The sequence below is a fragment of the Macaca thibetana genome, chromosome 15 (genome assembly GCF_024542745.1).
Source record: "Macaca thibetana thibetana isolate TM-01 chromosome 15, ASM2454274v1, whole genome shotgun sequence".
NCBI classification, from domain to species: Eukaryota; Metazoa; Chordata; class Mammalia; order Primates; family Cercopithecidae; genus Macaca; species Macaca thibetana.
In genome coordinates, this window is record NC_065592.1 from 2218653 (window position 1) to 2242655 (window position 24003).

The window sequence follows — 24003 nt, forward strand, 5'->3', positions numbered from 1 at the left end:
TGTCACCCAGGCTGGAGTGCAGTGGCGCGATCTCAGCTCACTGCAACTCCGCCTCCCGGGTTCAAGCGATTCTCCTGCCTCAGTCTTCTGAGTAGCTGGGATTACAGGTGCCCGCCACCGTGCCCAGCTAATTTTTTGTAATTTTAGTAGAGACGGGGTTTCACCACGTTAGCCAGGATGTTCTCGAACTCCTGACCTTGTGATCCGCCCACCTCAGCCTCCCAAAATGCTGGGATTACAGGCCACCGCGTCCGGCCATTCAGGGTTTGTTTTTTTTTAACGTCACTTTTAAGTTTGGGGTACACGTGCAGGTTTATTACACAGGTAAACTTGTGTCATGGGGGATTGGTTGTAGATTATTTCATCACACAGGTATTAAGCCTAGTACCCATTCGTTATTTTTCCTGATCCTCTCCTTCCTCCCACCTTCTACCCTCTGATGGGCCCTAGTGTGTGTATCTTCCTTTCTATGCGTCCATGTGTTCTCATCATTCAGGTTCCACTTATAAGTGAGAACATGCAGTATTTGGTTTCTGTTCCTGCATTAGTTTGCTAAGGATAATGTCCTCCAGCTCCAGTCATGTTCCTGCAGAGGACACGGTCTCATTATTTTTTATGGCTGCATAGTATTCCATGGTGTATATGTATCACATTTTCTTTATCCAGTCTGTCACTGATGGGCATTTAGGTTGATTCCATGTCTTTGCTATTGTGAATAGTGCTGCAATGAACATTCACGTGCGTGTGTCTTCATGTTACAACAATTTCTGTTCCTTCGGGGAGATAGCCAGTAACGGGATTGCTGGGTTCAATGGTATTTCTGTCTTTAGGTCTTTGAGGAATCACCACACTGTCTTCCACAATGGTTAAACTAATTTACACTCCCACAGACACTGTATAAGTGTCCCTTTTTCTCTTTTTTTTTTGGAGACGGAGTCTCGCTCTGTCGCCCAGGCTGGAGTGCAGTGGCCGGATCTCACCTCACTGCAAGCTCCACCTCCCGGGTTTACGCCATTCTCCTGCCTCAGCCTTCTGAGTAGCTGGGACTACAGGGGCCTGCCACCTCGCCCAGCTAGTTTTTTGTATTTTTTAGTAGAGACGGGGTTTCACCATGTTAGCCAGGATGGTCTCGATCTCCTGACCTTGTGATCCTCCCATCTGGGCCTCCCAAAGTGCTGGGATTACAGGCTTGAGCCACTGCGCCCGGCCAAGTGTCCCTTTTTTCTCCACAACCTCACTAGCATCTGTTATTTTCTAACTTTTTTTTTTTTTTTTCTGGAGACTGAATCTTGCTCTGTCACCCAGGCTGGAGTACAGTAGACCATCTCGGCTCACTGCAACCTCCGCCTCCCAGGTTCAAGCGATTCTCCTGCCTCAGCCTCTTGAGTAGCTGGGATTACACGTGCATGCAACCACACCCAGCTAATTTTTATATCGTTAGCAGAGACACAGTTTCGCCATGTTGGCCAGGCTGGTCTTAAACTCCTGACCTCCAGTAATCTGTCTGTCTCAGCTGCCCAAAGTGGTGGGATTACAGGCATGAGCCACCACACCCAGCCCATTTTCTGATTTTTGTAATAAGAGCCATTCTGACTGGTGTGAAATGGTATCTCATTATGGTTTTGCCTGGCATTTCTTTTTTTCTTTTCTTTTTTTTTTTTTTTTTTTTTGAGACAGAGTTTTGCTCCTGTTGCCCAGGCTGGAGTACAATGGCATGATCTCAGCTCACCGCAACCTTTGCCTCCCAGGTTCAAGCGGTTCTCCTGCCTCAGCCTCCCGAGTAGCTGGGACTATAGGCACCCGCCACCACGCCTGGCTAATTTTGTATTTTTAGTAGAGATGGGGTTTCTCCATGTTGGTCAGGCTGGTCTCGAACTCCTGACCTCAGGTGATCCACCCACCTCGGCCTCCCAAAGTGCTAGAATTACAGGCATAAACCACCATGCCCGGCTGACTGGCATTTCTTTAATGATCAATGATGTTGAACTCTTTTTCATATGCTTGTTGACTGAATGTCTTAAGACATAGATGTACGGATGCATGTATGCCAGCCAACAAGCATAAAAACAAGCAATGTCTCCCATTGCTTGCTTTTGTTAGCTTTGTCAAAGATCAGATAGTTGTAGGTATGCAGCATGGCCAGGATTCGAACTCAGACCTGGCTGGCTGGGGAGCCCAGGCCAGTCCCAGGAACATCCTTGCACTGCATCCCTGCAACCGAGCTCTGTCCTGGGTGTCTTCCCCTCCCTCCTTAGAGGCCAAAATGCAGGACCTCCCAGCTCCAAAGGAGCTCCTGAGAAGGAGGGACCCCAACATCTTTCTCCAGGGGTCCATTCAAGGCTCCACGCCCAAATGAGACTCCTAGGCCTGCCCCAGCACCAAGGGCGGAAGGCTTGGTGCTGCCCCTGTGGCAGGGAGCCTTGAAGACCTCCCTGGCAATCAGCTTAGGACACTCACTGCCTGCCATTTCCAGGTGTTGTCCAGGTGCAGGGAGATAGGTGGGGTGATGTCCCCCGCACCCCCCTGGATGTGGCAATAAAGAGCCCACCTCCTTCTCCACTAGTGGGACCATCACCTACCCTGAGCCAGATCCAGACCCCAGGGGTCCCCTTCACCCTTCTTTTCCCACCCCGCATCGAACCACTCAACAAGTCTGGTCAACTCTCCACCGAAATAAATCCCAACTCTGACCCCACGCTGTCGACCTGTTTCCACTCTGCCCTGTGGTCTGCGATCCCCACAAGAACCCGAGAAATGGCTTATGCTTTCTTCGAGTCAGGTTAGGAAGGTCTAATTACACACGGAGTACCACTGACCAGTTCAGAAGTAAAGCTCCACGCACTGTGCGTTATGCGCTGTGTGTGGCCACCCCACAGTCGTGATTAGAGCATTTGCGTCACCTCAAAACTTTCAACCTGCTGCTTTTTAATCAATCTCCTCCTTACCTTCCCAGCCCCAGTTCCGAACACCCACTGATCTGCTTTCTGTTCTTAGAGTTTTGCAGGTTATAGGATTTTGTATAAATAGAATCACACAGTTCATTCTCTGCTCCTTTCAGCGAGGGTCATGTTTCTGAGATTCTCCCATGCTGTGTGTGTCTGCAGTTAATTCCTCTTCAGGGTTGAGGCTGTTTCATTGAATGGAAATATTATCATTTTTTGGACCCATTCTGCAGTTTATAGATATTGGGGCTGTTTTCTGTCTGGGGCTATAATGAATAAATCCCGTCTATGTATCAGTGTGGAAGCTTTTGTGACGATGTGTTATTTTAACTGCTCTCAGGTAAATATGTAGGAGTAGAATCCCTGGGTCACATGATGAGCGTATATTTAACTTTATAAGAAACTGCTACACTGTTCTCGGGATTGGCTGCCCCAATATTGTCCATTTCCACCAGCAGCGTACGAGCGTTGCCACGGCTCCACATCTTCCTCGACACTCAGCATGGCCGACGTTTTCAATTTCAATGACTCTGGTACGTGAGTAGTGGCACTCACTGTGGTTTATGAGGATCCTCTCAAAACCTAAATCTGTGACACTCCTGTCTGCAAACTCTCCCACATCAGGGACAATCTGAACAACACACTAAAGAATGATAGTGGCCGGGCGCGGTGGCTCAAGCCTGTAATCCCAGCACTTTGGGAGGCTGAGGCGGGTGGATCACGAGGTCAGGAGATCGAGACCGTCCCGGCTAACACGGTGAAACTCCGTCTCTACTAAAAATACAAAAAACTAGCCGGGCAAGGTGGCGGGCGCCTGTAGTCCCAGCTACTAGGAGGCTGAGGCAGGAGAATGGCGTGAACTCGGGAGGCGGAGCTTGCAGTGAGCCGAGATCGCACCACTGCACTCCAGCCTGGGTGACAGAGCAAGACTCCGTCTCAAAAAAAAAAAAAAAAAGAATGATAGTAACTAAATTATAATCCACAAATAATAGTCCACGAGTCTACACTGACATACACACAAGTAAGAAGGGTTAGCCAGGTGCAGTGGCTCACGCCTATAATCCCAGCACTTTGGGAGGCTGAGGTGGGTGGATCACCTGAGGTCGGGAGTTACATACCAGCATGACCAACACGGACGGAGAAACCCCGTCCCTACTAAAAATGCAAAATCAGCCGGGCGAGGTGGCAGGTGCCTGTAAACACAGCTACTCGGGAGGCTGAGGCAGGAGAATTGCTTCAACCCGGGAGGCAGAGGTTGCAGTGAGCTGAGGTCATACCATTGCACTCCAGCCGGGGCAACAAGAGCAAAACTCCATCTCAAAAAAAAAAAAAAAAAAAGAGAGAGAGAGAGGAAGTCCTCTTTACATAGAATGCCAACTGATAACTGTAGAAGAAAAGATGGTGTCAGAAAAACCATTTGGCAAGTACCATAGTAATAATTTTTTCAGGAAAGACTCATCATTGGATCTAAAACTAGTGAAAAAAATAAGAGAGAATGGCCGGGCGCAGTGGCTCAAGCCTGTAATCCCAGCACTTTGGGAGGCCGAGACGGGTGGATCACGAGGTCAGGAGATCGAGACCATCCTGGCTAACCTGGTGAAACCCCGTCTCTACTAAAACTACAAAACAAAAAACAAAAAACTAGCCGGGCGAGGTGGCGGGCGCCTGTAGTCCCAGCTACTCGGGAGGCTGAGGCCGGAGAATGGCGGGAACCCGGGAGGCGGAGCTGCAGTGAGCTGAGATCCCGCCACTGTACTCCAGCCCGGGCGACAGAGCGAGACTCCGTCTCAAAAAAAAAAAAAAAGAGAGAGAGAGAGAGAGAGAATGAAAATAACAGATATAAATGTGATTGAATGTGAACATTTGGGTAATCTGGGTTAAGGAGAGAAGGGAAAGATTTGTACTATGTTTGCACCTTTTCTTGGTTTTTTGGGGGTTTTGTTTTTTGTTTTTTGTTTTTTTTTTTTTGAGACGGAGTCTCGCTCTGTCGGCCGGGCTGGAGTGCGGTGGCGCGATCTCAGCTCACTGCAAGCTCCGCCTCCCGGGTTCACGCCATTCTCCTGCCTCAGCCTCCCGAGTAGCTGGGACTACAGGCGCCCGCCACCTCGCCTGGCTAGTTTTTTGTATTTTTAGTAGAGATGGGGTTAGCCAGGATGGTCTCGATTTCCTGACCTCGTGATCCGCCCGTCTCGGCCTCCCAAAGTGCTGGGATTACAGGCTTGAGCCACCGCGCCCGGCTTTTGCACCTTTTCTGTGTGCCTGAAATTATTTTGAAATAACGGGTTTGTAAAATCCCCCAGCCCCGCCTCGCCTCACTGGAGAACCTGCCTGTGCTGCAGCGGCATATTCTCACCGCACTGATTCCCTGTTCACCTGCAGCTCAGGGAGGGCAGGGCTGAGCCTTCACTTTGTCTGCATTCAAAAGGCTGGCACCTAGAAGGCCCCAAACCGTTTCCAGGGTTCACCTTTGTTTTCTGTTGGCATCTGCTGTGGTCTGACTCTAAGTCTCTATCAGGTGCTGGGCCAACCCCACGCTCAGGAGCCTCCACTCAGGTGAACATCAGGTGAGCACGCAGAGTTCTATGGCTGTCATTTCCACACGAGCCACGAAGGAAGAGTCCCAGCCAGGTGGAGACTGGCGGGTCGGAGAAGGCTTCTCCCAGACAGGACCTCGCAGATACCCAAACCCACAGTGAAGCCATATTTCTGCAGCCCCAGCCCTCTTCTCTGCTCCTCAGAGACCCAGGTGCCTTCTCTGCAGGTACTCCACACTGTCACAGACTGCTAGAGAAAGGCTGTGGAGACCTTGGCTGACCCCACGTGTTCCAGATTGGAGAAACTGAGGGCCAGGGTGCAGAAAGGTCTTGCCCAGGGCCTCACAGCAGGTGCAGGTAGAGTGAACAACTGCATCCCCCTGGCTCCAGCCCAGGGACTTCACTTATTTCCTTATCTATTGTTTAAATAACAGCTTTCACACACCATACCATTCCCACATTTAAAGTGTACAATTCAATCACTTTTATATATCCACCGAGTTGCACAACTATTACCACAGTCCATTTTAAGACAATTTCATCACCACAAAGAAAAATCTTTTAACCATCACCTCCCCAGGCCCCTCACCTTCCCATTCCCAGCCTCCAGCAGCCAGTAATCTCCTGTCTCTACAAAGTTCCCTGTTCTGGACATTTCACAGAGATGACTGGCTTCTTTTGCTAATTTTTATTTGGCTTTTAAAAGAGGGCTCCTGTTCTGCCATGGTCCCTCTGGGGTCTCCTGGGTGGAGGTGGAGAGGGTCCCCTCTGAGCTTCCCCTCCCAGGGGCCCCACTCAGAGCATCAGGTCTTAATTTCAGTTGAGGGCAGGGGGGAGCTGGTGCCTCTGGGATGTCTCCTCCAATGACTCATAACTATTGCTCATCAGCTCAACCTCGGAAGCACCTGCAGGGGACAGGACGGCTTAAAGAAATGGGAGTTTACTCCATGTTGGGAGCAAGCCCCCCAAAATCTGGCCATAAACTGACCCCAAAACTGGCCATAAACAAAACCTCTGCAGCACTGTGACATGTCCATAAAGGCCCTAACGCCCAAGCTGGAAGGTTGTGGCGTTACAGGAATGAGGGCAAGGAACACCTGGCCCACCCAGGGCGGAAAATCGCTTAAAGGCATTCTTAAGCCACAAACAATAGCATGAGCGAACTGTATCTTAAGGACGTGTTCCTGCTGCAGTTAACTAGCCCAACCTATGCATTTAATTCAGCCCGTCCCTTCATTTCCCATAAGGGATACTTTTCGTTAATTTAATATCTATAGAAACCATGCTGATGACTGGTTTGCTGTTAATAAATATGTGGGTAAATCTCTGTTTGGGGCTTTCAGCTCTGAAGGCTGTGAGACCCCTGATTCCCCACTTCACACCTCTGTATTTCTGTGTGTGTGTCTTTAATTCCTCCAGCGCCGCTGGGTTAGGGTCTCCCCAACTGAGCTGGTCTTGGCAACTCCAGCCTGGATCCAGAGGACAGAATGGTCATGACTTAGGAACTTTGTAAGGACACTGAGGACATCTGCAATTCACGTGAAAATGGTGCAGATTTTGCCTGAAGAGTCAGCTGATCAGACGCAGGGCACCATGCGCCAATGCACAGCTGCCGTTGGGTTCCGGGGAGCTCAAGGCTCAGGCGGGATCAGCCGGATTGCTGCTGATCTAAAGTAAGGAAATTTCACCCTCTCAGATGTCAGACCTTTTTGACTTTTTCTTCTTTACTTTTACTACTTTTAAAGAAAACCCAATTATTTCCCAACTTAGTCAACATGTAAATATGTCCCAATTTTGTTAACTGTAAGTTACAATTTTGTGGCTGGTGGCCATGACTCTGAATGTCAAGGGCACCATGGTTGTGGGTATAGGCTTGGAGTGAGCACAGCTGTTCACTTTGACTTTATGTCCTTTTGAAGAGGAGGGGGCTTCCCAGATGGTTGTGATGACATTTCCAATATTTAAGACTCCTCTTGAGTCCACCAGCCTGCCCCAAACTGACTCTGGTGGGCACTCCCATCTGGCTTCCTTTTGCACACTTTTCCACTGGCTGCGAGTGTGGGATGGGACGGGCAGGTGCATACACTGGACTCCATGTATGCAGCCAAATTATCCATCAGGTCTCAGCGTAGAATAGAAACATTTTGGGCACGAGACTGTAGTCAAGTATCTCAGCCTTGAGAAAGATTTTAAAATTCTTCTTCCTTTCCCTCCTAGTCTCAGAATGAAGCCTTGAAACATACTTTAAACCCGTTTCCCTCCCTTTCTGCCAGCCACAGTGCTCACTTCTGTGCCTGCTTAGAAATGCCAGGGGCTCGTTTTTAAATAAACCAGGCATAGGACCCAGCTGTGGAATCCTCCTGTCTAGGGGCATTACGAACAACGCGTCCACCACCACCGGACCAAGGTCAAGGTGATGCCAACCGTACCTCCGGATGGGCAATTACTTAAGACACCTGCACCACTACCTCACTCCCACATGTCTCCCACACCGAGTTCTCCTTCCTAAAGCCCTTCACTCAGCCTGGAAAGCTGAGATGGTTCCTTTGAGGCTTCAGTCCGGCCACTCTCCCACCTGCTAGCATGTGAATAAAAGTTGCTTTCCTTTCACCACACCTCGCTTCTCCTGCAGCGAGCAGCCAAACTTGAGTCGGTTACAAGACATCTCTACCTCCCCTGATCCCTCTACAGGCAGCTAAAGGAGGACGCACACCAGAAGGGAAATGTGGTCAAGCGCGGTGGCTCATGCCTGTAATTCCAGCACTTTGGGAGGCCAAGGCGGGCAGATCTCAAGGTCAGGAGTTCGAGACCAACTTGACCAACATGGTAAAACCTCATCTCTACTAAAAATACAAAAATTAGCCAGGCATGGTGGTGCACACCTGTAATCCTAGCTACTCAGGAGGCTGAGGCACGAGAATCACTTGAACCCGGGAGGTGGACGATGCAGTGAGCTGTGGTCGTGCCACTCCACTCCAGCCTGGGCAACAGAGTGGGCCTCTGTCTAAAAAAAAAGAAAAATGTAAACCAAGAAATGAGAAGGCAGGGGGGTGAGAAACTGGGGAACCCACTCAGGGGAGGGACAAGAGGGCCTTGTGGGGGCAGGGGGCTCCTCTCCCACATCTCTTCACTGCCTCGCACTCTACAGGTCTCTGTGGGCCTCACCCCACACGTTTCCAGCTCCAGGTTGGTTTAACTGGTTTACCTCTTTCTCCTCTGTGCTTCCATTTGAATCATTTCTCTTGGCCAATCTCAGCATCCCCTGAGCCTTTCCTTGGCTGTATCCAGGGGCTTTTATGTGAAGTGCACCCCAGTGAATCCGCGATTCCCACGCGGCCTGTCCAGCCGCTCCTTTCCCAAGGGCTCCATTGCTCTGTCAAAGGCTCCATCTTCTCATTCGTTTTATCCATCTTTTCCACTACCCTCGGTGCTTCGCCCAAAGCAAACAGGAAACAGGTCACTGCAGCGACCACTGTCTGGCCGGGGGAAGGTCACTGGGGTCGAAGCCTCAGCCAGGACATTGGACACCCCAGCCAGCAAATGACCCAGACCAGCAGGAGCGTGGGGTGAGGGGCTCTAGAATGAGCGTCAGCCGTGGCGCTGAGGCCACGGTGGTGGTGGGAACTGGCATCGGTGCCATCAGCCCTCCCAGAAATCGTCACTTGAAGAAGCAGCGACAGGACAGGCTGGACTCCGTCCGTGCGGGGCAGGAGGGAAAGAAAGATGCTGCCGTCCCCCGGGGTGACCTCAGACAGTTCTGTCTCTACCCCCAGCTTCCCGTGTCTTCTGCCGTGTCTTCCGCAGGAGGACATTCACCTGCTGCCGGAGCTGCCAGACCTGGCAGGAGCTCACAGCCCAGGGGCAGATCTCAGCTACTGAGGAATGGGAGTCGGTGGGTGATCCCGGCTCTCTCAGCCCTCAGAGGGACGTTCCGAGGCACGTTCCCCGTGGCCTCCAGGAGCCTGAGCCCAGCTGCCCACGGCCGTCACCGTTCCACTGGCTTTCCTCCCCCGATGTCTCACACCCTTCCCTCACTGGGCCTCCTGGGGTCTCTGGTCCCTAGGTCCTCCTCTCAGGGTCTGGGGGGATCCCAGCAGTAAGTGCTAAATAACCCACGGCAGGGAATATGACTGCTTCTCTCTGGGAGAAAGAAGATGGAGGCGGGTCTCCTGCAAATGTGGGTGTAACGCTTCCTTTAGAAGGTTGAATCTGTGCAAAGCGCCTGCAGTGGGGAAAGCAGTGGATGCAGCCAACCCCCCCGGGGAGGCAGAAGAGGGAGAACGTGAGGGATGAACTCTTGAAGGTAGGTGGGTGGGCTATGGGGGCTTCCGGCTCCATTATTCAAACCATACTAGGAAATCATCAGAGACTTTTTTTTTTAGCTTAATGAATTTTTTTTTTTTTTTTTTTGAAACAGAGTCTTTTTTTTTTTTTGAGACAGAGTCTCGCTCTGTCGCCCAGGCTGGAGTGCAATGGCCGGATCTCGGCTCACTGCAAGCTCCACCTCCTGGGTTCACGCCATTCTCCTGCCTCAGCCTCCCAAGTAGCTGGGACTACAGGCACCTGCCACCTCGCCTGGCTAGTTATTTTTATTTTTTAGTAGAGACAGGGTTTCACCAGGTTAGCCAGGATGGTCTTGATCTCCTGACCTTGTGATCTGCCTGTCTCGGCCTCCCAAAGTGCTGGGATTACAGGCCTGAGCCAGAGACAGAGTCTTACTTCGTCTTCCGGCTAGAGTGCAGTGGCACCATCTCCGTTCAGTGCAACCTCTGCCTCCATGGTTCAAGCGATTTTCCTGCCTCGGCCTCCCGAGTAGCTGGGATTACAGGCACGCGCCACCACACCCAGCTAATTTTTGTATTCTTAGTAGAGACAGGGTTTCACCATGCTGGCCAGGATGGTCTCGAACTCCTGACCTCATGATCTGCCCGCCTCAGTCTCCCTAAGTGCTGGGATTACAGGCATGAGCCACTGCACCTGGCCTTTTTTTTTTTTTTTTTTAAGACAGTGGGGGAGTGCAGTGGAACAATCACAGCTCACTGCAGCCTTGACCTCCTGGGCTCAAGCGATCCTCCTGTCTCAGCCTCCAGAGTAGCTGAGGCTACAGGTGCACATCACCATGCCCTGCTGATTTTTAAATCTTTTGTAGAGATGAGGTCTCACTATGTTGCTCAGGCTGGTCTCAAACTCCTGGGCTCAAGCGATGCTCCCACCTTAGCCTCCCAAAGCCTGGTATTACAGGCATGAGCTGTGAGCCCAAGCCAACCATCGCATCCCCTGTGACTTGCACGTATAGGCCCAGATGGCCTGAAGTAATTGAAGAATCACAAAAGAAGTGAAAATGCCCTGCCCCTGCCTTAACTGATGACATTCCACCACAAAAGAAGTGAAAATGGCCGGTCTTTGCCTTAAGCGATGACATTATCTTGTGAAATTCCTTCTCCTGGCTCATCCTGGCTCAAAAAGCTCCCCCACTGAGCACCTTGTGACCCCCACTCCTGCCCACCAGAGAACAACCCCCTTTGACTGTAATTTTCCTTTACATACCCAAATCCTATAAAACGGCCCCACCCTCATCTCCCTTCGCTGACTCTCTTTTCGGACTCAGCCCGCCTGCACCCAGGTGATTAAAAAGCTTTAGTGTAGCCGGGCGAGGTGGCGGGCGCCTGTAGTCCCAGCTACTCGGGAGGCTGAGGCAGGAGAATGGCCTGAACCCGGGAGGCGGAGCTTGCAGTGAGCTGAGATCCGGCCACTGCACTCCAGCCTGGGCGACAGAGCAAGACTTCGTCTCAAAAAAAAAAAAAAAAAAAAAAAAAAAAGCCTTACTGCTCACACAAAGCCTGTTTGGTGGTCTCTTCACACGGACGTGCATGACATGAGCCACCGTGCCCGGCCAAGCTTCATGGACTTCAACAGGGCAGACACTTTTTATCACCACCACGAAAGCCAAGAGCTTTGCCAGCCACTCCAGACCCCCTCCACGGCACCCCCATGGCCACAGCCCTCTGCCAGCCCCCAAAGTCACCACCGTCCTGACAGGATCTTGTCTCCCTTGTGCTTTTCTACACTTTCATTTAGGTCAAATTATTTAATATCTCCATCTTTTTTTTTTTTTTTTTTTTTTTTTTTTTTTTTTTTTTTTTGAGACGGAGTCTCGCTCTGTCGCCCAGGCTGGAGTTCAGTGGCTGGATCTCAGCTCACTGCAAGCTCTGCCTCCCGGGTTCACGCCATTCTCCTGCCTCAGCCTCCCCCCGAGTAGCTGGGACTACAGGCGCCTGCCACCTCGCCCGGCTAGTTTTTTGTATTTTTTAGTAGAGACGGGGTTTCACCGTGTTAGCCAGGATGGTCTCGATCTCCTGACCTCGTGATCCGCCCGTCTCGGCCTCCCAAAGTGCTGGGATTACAGGCTTGAGCCACCGCGCCCGGCCTAATATCTCCATCTTTAAACATGACAGGTTAGTCAGGGCCACTTTTGTATCTGATGCGTCTTTTAAATCTCTTTTCCCCTACAGGTTCCACGCCATCCCTTTCTTTTCCTTACAGCTGATCTGGGGAAGCCCTGGGGCCACCCCCTGCCAAGTTCCCCACAGTGACAGTGTTGTTGGCTGCCCACCCCCCCCCCCCAGCTCACAGATCAACACCCCATCCCTTGTCCAGTGGGTTTCCTGCAAGTAGGCAGCTGGAGCTAGTGGCTGGGGTCAGGGGCTCCATCGCACTCAGGCCCTGTGGCTCTTTATCGGGGCACAGAAGCCTGATGCTCCCCTTTTTCGAGGGTCAGTGGCTACATTACCTACACTCATCCATTCTATTCTTTTTTTTTTGAGACAGAGTCTCGCTCTGTCACCCAGGCTGGAGTGCAGTGGCACAATCATGGCTCACTGCAACCTCCACCTCCCGGGTTTGAGCAATTCTCCTGCCTCAGCCTCCCGAGTAGCTGGGATTACAGGCATGTGCCACCACGCCCAGCTAATTTTTGTATTTTTAGTAGAGATGGGGCTTCACCATGTTGGTCAGGCTGGTCTCGAACTCCTGACCTCGTGATCCGCCCGCCTTGGCCTCCCAATCTTTTTTCATTTATTAGTTGGACTGCTTAAAAAAAAAAAAAAAAACTCCCTGATATGGGCAGGAACAATGCTAAATTTTTACTCACCTGTCTCTAAGATAATGAATTGATTGTTAGCCTCCAAAGATGATCAATTTGTTTTCTTTCTCTTTTTTTTATCATTTTTTTAAGATTACAGTGAACTCATGGACTTAAACTTCTTGATGGGTTTTGAGTCACTGCAATTATCCTCACCAAATCTCAAGCTGTCCCATCTCTGGCACGTGGGGCCTCTTCAAGTTTTCCTCTCATATTTGTTTGTCCGTTTGTTTGTTTTTGGATGGCCAGCAGGAGAGCATCCACAGTCCGTCTCTCCAGCCATGGAGGAAGATGACAGGACCTCCGTCAAGGTGAGATCCAGGTCGGCAGCCTCTGGTTCCCCTGTAGTTAGGCTGGAAGGTAAGCCCTCTGAGTCGGCCCCTGGGGTGGGAGCACCAACTCCAGAATACACTTTAAACCTATCCCCAAGGCCGGGCGCGGTGGCTCAAGCCTGTAATCCCAGCACTTTGGGAGGCCGAGACGGGCGGATCACAAGGTCAGGAGATTGAGACCATCCTGGCTAACATGGTGAAACCCCGTCTCTACTAAAAAATACAAAAAACTAGCCGAGCGAGGTGGCGGGCGCCTGTAGTCCCAGCTACTCGGGAGGCTGAGGCAGGAGAATGGCGTAAAAACCCAGGAGGCAGAGCTTGCAGTGAGCTGAGATCCGGCCACTGCACTCCAGGCCTGGGCGACAGAGCGAGACTCCGTCTCAAAAAAAAAAAAAAAAAAAAAAAACCTATCCCCGCAAATCAGGGTCTCAGGTTCCATGTTACCCTATCCGTCTGAGGTTTTTAATTAAGTCTTGACACCAGTGGGTAAGAAAACTAGAAGGCATTGTCAGGGTAGAGATGAAACCGCCATTGCAAAATTATGAGCCAGTGAAAGAGACGAACCAACTCCACTTGCTTCTAAGCTCCAAGCTGTCCTTGTTCATTCCTGGGTGTCAGGCTGAACTCACTTTGGGAGGAATTCAGTTTACATTAATAGTTTACAGTTTGATATAAAGAGAGTAACAGCCCTTTCCCAAAACAAACCCCCTTCTTGCCTGGGGACTAGACTGCCTTTGTAGGACTAACAAATTAGCCACAAGATTAGAAATTATGGTTTCGGCATCATATAGCGGGAGGCTACAAGATTCTGACTCTCCCCAAACTGCTCCTGGAGATAAAATCACGACTGTAAAACCTAAGACCAGTGCTTGAGGTATTTTGCAGACCCTGCAGTCGATGGATCAGCTGGCACCACCCAGATCGACAAACTGGCTCATCTGATCTTGTGGGCCCCACCCAGGAACTGACTCAGTGGAAGAAGACAGCTCCGACTCCCCATTTCATTTCCGACCAGTCAGCACTCCCGGCTCGCTGGCTTCCCCCACCCACCAACGTTGTCCTTAAAAACTCTCATCCCTGAAAGCTCCGGGAAACTGATTTGAGTAATGATAAGACTCTGGTCTCCTGCACAGCCGGCTCTGCATGAATTATTCTTTCTCCACTGCAATTCCTCTGTCTTGATAAAACGGCTCTGTCTACACAGCAGGCAAGGTGAGCTCCTTGGGCGGTTACAGAGGTTGTAATGTATTCATCACATTTTTACAAGTTTGACTAAGACAGGGTAAGAGTCCTGGGTTTGGAGCAGGACATTCTGAATGGAGCTTTATTTGCCATCGGTCCGGCCATATGACCCAGGGTCTCTGGACTCCCAGGGACACAGGCAGCCCAAAAGGCAGTTCTGTCTTACCTCAAGCCCAGGAAGACAAGATAATATGCTGGGATAATCCCTGAGAAGTTTCCTTCTCCTCCACCTTAAAGAAGTAAAAGGAAAATAAAAATCTCAGGACCCCAAACTCACTATGCCAAAAAGAAGAGTTAAGATTGGGAACTGGGTCACCCAAAACTACCTCCCAGTTTCTTCCTAAATAGACAGATGCAAAGACAGAAGGCCACTCCCCTCCCCAGGGGGCCTCCCCCACTGTTTGCTCACAAGGAAATACCTTGTCCTCCCCAAGATCTTTTTTTTTTTTTTTTTTTTTTTGAGATGAAGTTTTGCTCTTGTTGCCCAGGCCGGAGTGCAGTGGCATGGTCTGGGCTCACTGCAGCCTCCACCACCTGGGTTCAAGTGATTCTCCTGCCTCAGCCTCCCGAGTAGCTGGGACTACAGGCGCGTGCCACCACGCCTGGCTAATTTTTGTATTTCTAGTAGAGATGGGGTTTCACCATGTTGGCCACGCTGGTCTCAAACTCCTGACCTCAGGTGATCTGCCTGCCTCGGCCTCCCACAGTGCTGGGATTACAGGCCACACATTTTTTTTTTTCTTTTCCTAGAACTTTGTCCTAAAACAGAGTTCTATTGAATTTCACTCTGACAGTGTAAATTAACAGCTTATCTGCACAGGTAAGGGACAAAGACCGGACTAGAAGTCTTCCCTCCGCTCACTGGAGACAAACTCATCTTTGACTCCCTCCTCTACTGTTCTTCCTAGGTAAAGATGCAGGTTCGCAGAGCACAGGATGAATGCACAGTTTACTGTTCCTCTTCCCCCTTTCACATGTAAAACGGGGATTCAGGGAAGGCTCATCAACACCTCAAAAGAATGCAACTGCTGGCCTCTTTTATCTATCCTCCCATTTTTTTCTTTCCATTTTTCCCTACTGCCTGCTCTTTTCTCTTTGAATACTGAAGTATTCACACCTTCTTTGGAAATCGTGCAGGCCACAGCTCCTCCTGTGCTCCTTCGGACCCACCCAGCCCGCGGAGCCCATCCTTTTCCTGAAGTTGGGGGTCCGGTTTACCGACACTTTCTCCTGGGCACATCCTCAACCCCGGCAAAATAAACCTCTCAATTGACGGAAGCTCCTCAGCCATTTTCTTTGGTGTACAAAGCACAGGCTCATCTTCCTGTGTCTATCCCGGGGTTTGGGGGCAGCAGAGCTCCGCCTCCATAGTCTTCAGGATATGTTCAGCCGGTTCAGCCTCAGGGCCAGGCTGGGTCCTCTGCACCCCACGCTGTGTCCTCTGTCTATCGCAATGACCCAGACAGGGCTGCTTCTCAGATGGCTCTGAAAAAATGTTTCGGGGTGTCTGGGGACCGTGCAATACCTTCCTCCACGCTCAGATTCCAGGGTTCTCCCTTGACCATGGACCACTTCCTGGACACGGCTGCAGAAATTAGCCAGGCATGGTGGCACGCGCCTGTAGTCCCAGCTATTCGGCTTCCTAGACGCGGCTGCAGACAGCTGTCACCTCCCTAAGCTGAGCCTTAAAGACCAAGGACCCACTTTCCCAGTCTGCTCTTGATTCTTCAGAATTTTCACAAAGCTGGGCTGGGCGCGGTGGCTCACGCCTGTAATCCCAGCACTTTGGGAGGCCAAGGCGGGAGGATCGTCTGAGGTCAGGAGACCAGCCTGGCCAACACGGGGAAACCCCGCCTCTACTAAAAATACAAAAATTAGCTTGGCGTGGTGGCCAGCACCTGTAATCCCAGCTACTCGGGAGGCTGACATAGGAGAATCGCTTGAATCCTGGAGGTAGGGGCTGCAGTGAGCCGAGATCGCACCACTGCACTCTAGCCTGGGGACAGAGCAAGACTCCATCTCAAAAAATAATAATAATAATAATAATTCTGTGCTGGTTTCCTTTTCTTCCTCCACGCCAGAGCCCAGAGGCTGTGGTCTACAGCTGCCGGCCATGCCCCTGCCTCCGTGGAGACTTGGGATTGTGTCAGATGTCCTGCTCCATCCTTTAAGAGCAAGAGTGGCATTTTCACCAAGGGTATGCACGGCTTTTCCATCCCCTTTCATCCTGGGTGACAGAGGCTGCAGATAATCACAGCCTGGGATTCGAGGGTGCCTGACTAGTTGTCACCTCTCTCCCCCGACTCAGATGGTCTGCTTCTGAGCCCGTCTTCTGTTGTAAAACTTACTCCTGAACGCCTTCACTTGATTCCGAGCAAAACGTCACAGTTCATACTGTGTTGATGTGCACAAGCTGTAGGTAGACGGCACAGAGCACAAAAATAGCTCGCCTCTGCCCAACTGTTAACCAGGCAGCTGGTCACCCAGCTCAGCTACCTGCATAAAAGCCTCGGTGATCCCCATGGCCCACACTGGAAGTTCTCCAGCGACTTCCACGCTAAGAACTACGTCTAGGGTTTACATCTTTCTTACTGGCCAACCTCCTTTTGCCTTCAGGAGCGTGACTGAACAACCTCTTAGATTGTAACCGGAGACGCCGGTTTCAGAACGCAGGTGGAAAGGTCCGCAGCTGCTGCCACAGAAACAAGAAGGGGTCTCCGGGCAACAGGCTTGGTCTGGGAGTGCTTTCGCCTCTGTCCCCCAGCTCTCCCCTCTGGGCAATGGGCTTGGAATGGGAGTGTTCACCTCCGCACCCACAGCTGTCTCCATGCATGCGCCACCTCCGCAGGGGCCTGGCAGGGCAGCTCACCTGTGCTTTGCTCCCATCCTGGTCATTGAGGTGAGTCAGATGTGGGGGCGACCACACAGTAGCACTCCGCTCATCGGTCCCACTTGTGAAACAAAACACTGCTGATCAAAAACTTAAAAAGGAAAACAGAACAATCAAAAGCCCAGACTCCCAGGGAAATGCTACATCTGAACTTCTGATTCAAGGGACGAAAAAAAACGAAAGCAGCCGCCCTCCTCAGGATCTGCCGGCCCCAATCTGTGCGCACCCTTGGTTCCCAGCCATCTCTGCAAGGAAGACCCTTGGAAAGGGGTCTCCCTCCTCACTGAACCCACCATCACAGATGGGACCTTCTGAAGCCCACAGGTGGCAAAGGGAGCCCACCCTAAGGTCCAGCTTTGTGTGCGGCCACAAGTAGATTCCATGCCATCTCGCTTCCCTTTCTAACATGAGCTCGGGGTGTCATGATCCCTCAAAGTAGACCTTACCATCTCCTTTCCTGACTAGCAGGCTGAGAGAAAAGTGGGCAGATGTTTCTCCCCGGGAAATACTGCTGCACTGTGGCAGGAGTGGTTTTGAAGGTTACCTTAGGTTGAAGCTAGGCAGTGTCTTCTGGGGCATAGAGGGGTTTGGGACACCTGCCTCTTCCGGATGCTCAGCCCTCAATGCCTTCTGGCCTTGGGTGGTCCTAGGCTGGTGCAAGGTACAGCTTCCAGGCAGTCCTACTTTTCTCTACAGCGCCAAACTAACTGCTACATACAAAAAAAATCTATAGATTTATATTTCAGACAGGGTCTTGCTCTGTTGCCCAGGCTGCAGTGCAGTGGCACGATCAGAGCTCATTGCAGCCTCAATTTCCTGGGCTCAAGCGATCCTCCCACGTCAGTCTCCTGAGTAGCTGGGTCCACAGATGTAGGTAGAAATATATATATGCATATTTTTTTTCTTTTTTTTTAGAGACAGAGTCTTGCTATGTTGCCCAGGCTGGTCTCAAACTTCCGGGCTCAAGCGATCCGCCTGCCTCAGCCTTCCAAAGTGCTGAGATTACACGCGTGAGCCACTGTGCCCAGCCAGAAACTACAAATCTGTATCAAGACTTGCAGAGGCTCCTTACCCTCCCCTACCTCAGAATAAAGTGATTCAGGACATCATGAGTAGGTTTGCATACAAAAACATCAAATGTTCTGTATTGCCTTTCCAAAACTACAAGAACGTGCAGTAGAGACCCTCTTCTTTCTGCCAAAGGGAAACTGAAATAGAATCATTTCCATGGATCTAGGGGAAATTTTTGAGACTCAAGAAAACTGTGACCTTTCTCATTTTTACTCTGCACCACCTTCATATAACAAGAGTGTGGAAACGTGAGAGGAAGAAACTGTTTCCCTCATCACATTGGCCATCACTTTAACCTTGACTGCTAACATCCTATTTCAGAGTTGTAAAGCTAAGTCTTATCAGCTTATCATTCCTGATACAGCTTTACCAGCCTCTTCCACTGAACATGGTTGAGATAACATTTCTTAGAGAGACTTAACAAGTGAACTACCTCTCTGCCTAAGAGATGAAGAAAATGAGCTTCTAGCAGAGTTTCTGAAGTAAGAGATTCCAATGGCTGCTTCCCAAGGAAGGAGGGTCCTAGGGAAGTTGGGGTGACACAGGGCAGCTGCCTCGGCCCCCTTCAGGGCAGGAGCACTCCATGGTCCCCGGCTGCCCAGCCCAAATGACACGCCCAGGCTGAGGTCCCCCAGGGGCAGCTGAAGCCTCCATTGTGGCCATGTGACCTCTCGGCTACCCCCTGCCCCATCCTGTCCTGGGGGTGCCCCGGCCAAACCCTCACACATGACCTTCTCAAGTCCATGCAGCTCCCCTGCCCTGGGCAGGCTCCTGTCCAAGAGGTCGTCTGGGTCAGAGATGCTCACTTCCTTTGGCCTTTGTCACCTTTGCCTTTTCTCTGCAAGGTTTTCCTGCCTTTGAGGAGGGGGCCACCTGTCCCACCACACTCCTGCTGACCCCTCCAGGCCCTCCTGTTTGAGGAGAGGAGCAAACATAGCAACAGTGTCTAGTAAGAATAAGGGCCCTCGCCCAATGTATTTTCTGCAAGGAATCAGAGCAAGAAAGTCATTTTTCTCCCAGATCCTGAATTGGAGGCATCCTGCTCTTGAATAAATCCAAGGTGACGTGTCCTCGTTTCCCAATGACGATGCACGCGGGGCCTCCTGAATAATTCTGTCTTGGGGGGCCTATTTTCCGCTTCAGTTTAAAATGCTCCCTCATAAACAGATCATCATCAAATCACGTTGTCTCCTGACATTATAAGTAATAAATTGGGTAAAATTCACGCCAGGAAAATTCTAAGAACATAACGATCAAGAAATGAATCCACATAAAGCCATTGAGAGTCATTTCTGGGGTAAATGGTTTCGAAAATTCTTTCGCAGAAATAGAACTTCTAAAGACTGAATCAAGTGGGCTCCTTGGACCCGGGTGGGAAGGGACTGGCCCCCTTTCTGCGGACTCTGGGTCAGGATGGGGAGCGTCAGCTGCCTCACCTGGTGGCAGGTCTCCATGGACAGGTAAGCGTTTGCAGGGCTGTGCTCATGGTCATGAATATTCATGTCCTTCTGTTAAACAGCCTATATGTGTCGGTTTATGTACAAAGGAGAGGAGAGCTCACCGTTCTATTTTTTATTTTATTTATTATTTATTTATTTTGAGACGGAGTTTTGCTCTTGCTACCCAGGCTGGAGTGCAATGGTGCAACCTCGGCTCACCGCAACCTCCACCTATGGGGCCCAAGCAATTCTCCTGCCTCAGCCTCCAGAGTAGCTGGGATTACAGGCACCCACCACCACGCCTGGCTAATTTTTTTTTTTTTTTTGTATTTTTAGTAGAGACGGGTTTTCACCACGTTGGCCAGGCTAGTCTCAAACTCCTGACCTCAAGTGATCCACCCACCTCCACCTCCAACTCCCGAAGTGCTGGGATTACAGGCGTGAGACCGGTATGCTCACTGTTTTGAAATTTTAAATGGTATAAAAGAAGACAACACCAAAAGACAACACCAAAACGTCCCCTCCCCCTTGCTGGCCTTCCGCTCAGGCCGCTCACCTGGGTCCCGACATCTTCGTGCGTGTTCTGTGAGGTGGCGCGCCAGCCCACTCTGCCTCTGAACGTGTACTGGGGTGACTCTTCACATCATTCTGCTGCAAGCTTTTCCCATTTTCTTACGCTCCCTGGACTCCTTCCACACTGGGGCACATGGACCTACCTCCCTTCCAGCAGAGGCCCAGCGGTGCAGGAGGTACCAGGGTTCATTTCGCTGTCCCCATCTGGTCACTTAGGGGGCTCCGCTTTGACAAGGTTGGAGCAGTCCTCGTCAGCGCATGCCTGGACAAACTGTGTGCACGTAACTTCGGGACAAAGGGCTAAGCAACACTCAAATGTGACTTGTACTTTATAGTTAACAGACACAGCAAGATGACCTCCCAACAGACACTGTGTCCTCGTGCCAGCTGGGTCTCGGGTGCCTTCACCCTTGCGTCCTCCCGGGGGACTGTGGAAGCTTCCTTGTGTGGTGGAGAAATGCTGCCTTCTTTGAGTTTCTTTGTTTTTGTTTTTGTTTTGAGACAGTCTCCCATGCTTGGTTCAAGCGATTCTCCTGCCTCAGCCTCCTGAGAGCTGGGATTACAGGCGTGCACCACCAGACCCAGCTAATTTTTTTTTTTTTTTTTTTTTTTTTTTTTTTTTTTTTTTTTTTTTTGAGACGGAGTCTCACTCTGTCTCCCAGGCTGGAGTGCAGTGGCCGGATCTCAGCTCACTGCAAGCTCCGCCTCCCGGGTTTAGGCCATTCTCCCGCCTCAGCTTCCCAAGTAGCTGGGACTACAGGCGCCCGCCACCTCACCCGGCTAGTTTTTTGTATTTTTTAATAGAGACGGGGTTTCACCGGGTTAGCCAGGATGGTCTCGATCTCCTGACCTTGTGATCCACCCGTCTTGGCCTCCCAAAGTGCTGGGATTACAGGCTTGAGCCACCGTGCCCGGCCTTTTTTTTTTTTTTAAGTAGAGACAGGGTTTCAACATGCTGGCCAGGCTGGTCTCCAACTCCTGGTATCAGGCGATCCGCCCTCCTCAGCCTCCCAAAGTGCTGGGTTTACAGGCGTGAGCCACCGAGCCCAGCCCTTGAGTTTTCTTTAATTATGACAATGTCACTAATTCTGTAAAGGAAAATAGCCACAGAGGGACTGACTGCTGGCTTTTCTCATGAGCTCAGACTTTGGTCCCCAGCAGGCCCTCAGCCATCTCTCCCAGGTGGTCTCTCCACTCCACATGGAGAGTGACCTTGATGTGGTCCCACTGGACTCTTTGTGCCCTTCACAGAAGGCCAAGCGGAGGCCCAGAGGGGAGCAACAGCCACACAGGGGCCCAAGAGCCCACCAGAGCTCCTCAGGTGAGACGTGAAGCCCTCTGCACCTGTCCCTGCTGCCACCGCTCATCCACCATGGACAGCAGAGCCCTGGGCTAGGTGGAAAGATGCCAGGAGTCCTCACTTCCTCCATGGCAGATAATGAAGGTGACCCTGTGTGTGACCCCCGGAGGCACCAACTGCACAGCGAGGAGCCTGACTAGGGAGTCCCAAGGCCAAGGCCAGCGCCTCTCACAACAGGAGAGTCTGACAATGACAGACGCCCCCTCCTTGTTCCTCCAATGAAGGCCTCACAACGCACTGTTGAGGCCTCCTAAGAATTTGATAAAAAAATAAAAAGCACCAAACAACCAATCTCTGAACGTCGGTAGCTTCAAAAAGGAGTACAAGTGCTTGCTGTTTTGAGAAACTGTTTATTACGTGCCATACACTCTGGCCCAGGAATCTCCCGAAAGCCCTAGGTCACACTCCTCCATGCCCTACGCTGCTCTCTTACTTTGGAATGCAGGGATTAAATTGGTGAATGATTACGAAATCTTAGAGTGGTAAAAGCTATCCCAGGCCTTACCCCAAAGCCAGAAACCACAAAAGAAAACTTGATAGATTTAGCTACAGAAGAACTTTAAACCTCTACGTAGTAAAAAAAATAAAAAGGCCAGACACAGTAGCCCACATCTGTAATCCCAGCACTTTGGGAAGCCAAGGAGGGTGGATCACTCAAGCCCAGGAGTTCAAGGCCAGCCTGGGGAACGTGGCAAAACCCTATCTCTACAAAAACAAAAACAAAAAAAACTAGCCAGGCGTGGTGGCGTGCACCTGTAGTCCCAGCTACTGGGGAGGCTGAGGTGGGAGGATCACCTGAGCCTGGGGAGGTTGAGGCTGCAGTGAGCTGTGATCACGCCAGTACACTCCAGCCTGAGTATACACAGAGTAAGCCCTGTCTCAAAAAACAAAAAAAGTTAAAAAAAACAAAATCCAAAGTCAAAAGAAAAATGACAGAAAACTAAATGCAATGTACAAGAGTATACTGTACTACTGTATAATACTCTGTGTTATTGTACTGTTGTACAAAACAGTTTGTTGTTGTTGTTGTTTTTTGAGACAGAGTCTCGCTCTGTCGCCCAGGCTGGACTGTAGTGGCACGATGTCGGCTCACTGAAACCTCCACCTCCTGGGTTCAAGCAATTCTCCTGCCTCAGCCTCCTGAGATCTGGGATTACAGGCACCCGCCACCACACCCAGTTAATTTTTGTATTTTTAGTAGAGACGAGGTTTCATCATGTTAGCCAGGCTGGTCTCAAACTCCTGACTTCAGGTGATCTGCCCACCTTGGCCTCCCAAAGTGCTGGGATTACAGGCGTGAGCCACCGCGCCCGTCCACACATTGCATTTACACTCTTGTACAGAGTAGCATATGGAACAGAGAAGGGCTAAATTCCTTACAGTAACAAGCTCTTGGAATCCCTAAGAAAAAGACACACAGCCCAACAGAAAAACAAAAAATGGGCAAAGAACATAGACAGGCAATTTTCCAAATGGCCAATAATAAAATGAAAAATGTTCAACATCACCAGCAGTCAAAGAAATTAGGATTCCAGTGATGAAAAGGGCTGTTTCGCCTATCAGACTGCCAAAGACATAATGCAATGACAGCATCTCAGGGCTGGCAAAAGGACAGGCAAGCGGGCATGCCCGCTCACCAGTGAGTGGACGGCAGGCTGGTCCCGCGTTTCTGGAGGGCATTTTGGCAAAACGCAGCATAGTCTTTGGTCCGCCGGCCTCTTCTAGGGATTTGCCCGCAGGAAACGCTCAGAGCTGCTCTAAGGACGCATCAGGAAAGCTGTTCACCACAGCACTGTTTTAAAACCTGTGAAGCAGCACGCCAAAACCTTAACAGTCCCTGTCTCTGGAAAGTCATCTTATTCATTAGATCATCTCCCCCAAAGTTTGGTAATGAAAGAGTATTATTTTATGAGAAAAAAAAAATTGTTTTTGGAAAAAATTCACGAAAGCATTAAAACAATGCTTTAATGGGTTTCCTAACCCCAAAATTGGCCCTCCAGCTTCCCAGGCTGGCATGACTAGAAGCACCTCTCCAAGGCAAGTCTCTGATTTTGATCCTATCAAATTTCTGACACTTTCTAGACAGGAACCGAACCCACAAATTCATCTCCCAGACACGTGTGGATCAGGGCCCAGGGGGCTTAGAGAAGCAGCGCGGTGCCCTGCGCACCATCTGCCCCTTCCACGAGTGGGCGCTGAGGGAGGATCCAGTCGGGTCTGCCCGTTCCCCGCCGCCTGGGGATGCTGAGCACACCCGGGCCACCGGCCACCGCCAACCTCGGGCACACACCCTGGACCTTTTATAAAACAAACCGGGAAAGACTCAAGGTCACATGGTCAGTGCGCAGCAGAAGCAGAAACAGCAGCGGCCTCAAGGTCCAGGGCAGTTCCTAGAAACTGTTCCCTCCCCCGAACCTGGCGGCAGGTGTGCTCCAGGAGCCGCCGCCCCGGGCAGGCCGTGCATCCACTCCCCGCCGCA

The 24003-nt window shown here is 50.8% G+C and overlaps 2 protein-coding genes across 6 annotated transcripts in view; both read left to right on the plus strand.

Moving 5' to 3' along the window:
* The window catches only part of MRPS2 (mitochondrial ribosomal protein S2), a 590340-nt gene that overhangs the window by 539247 nt on the left and 27090 nt on the right, over positions 1-24003 (plus strand). The gene's annotated exons all lie outside the window — the stretch shown is intronic.
* LOC126937095 (beta-lactoglobulin-2) overlaps positions 1-24003 on the plus strand; it is a 175103-nt gene that overhangs the window by 22129 nt on the left and 128971 nt on the right. The gene's annotated exons all lie outside the window — the stretch shown is intronic.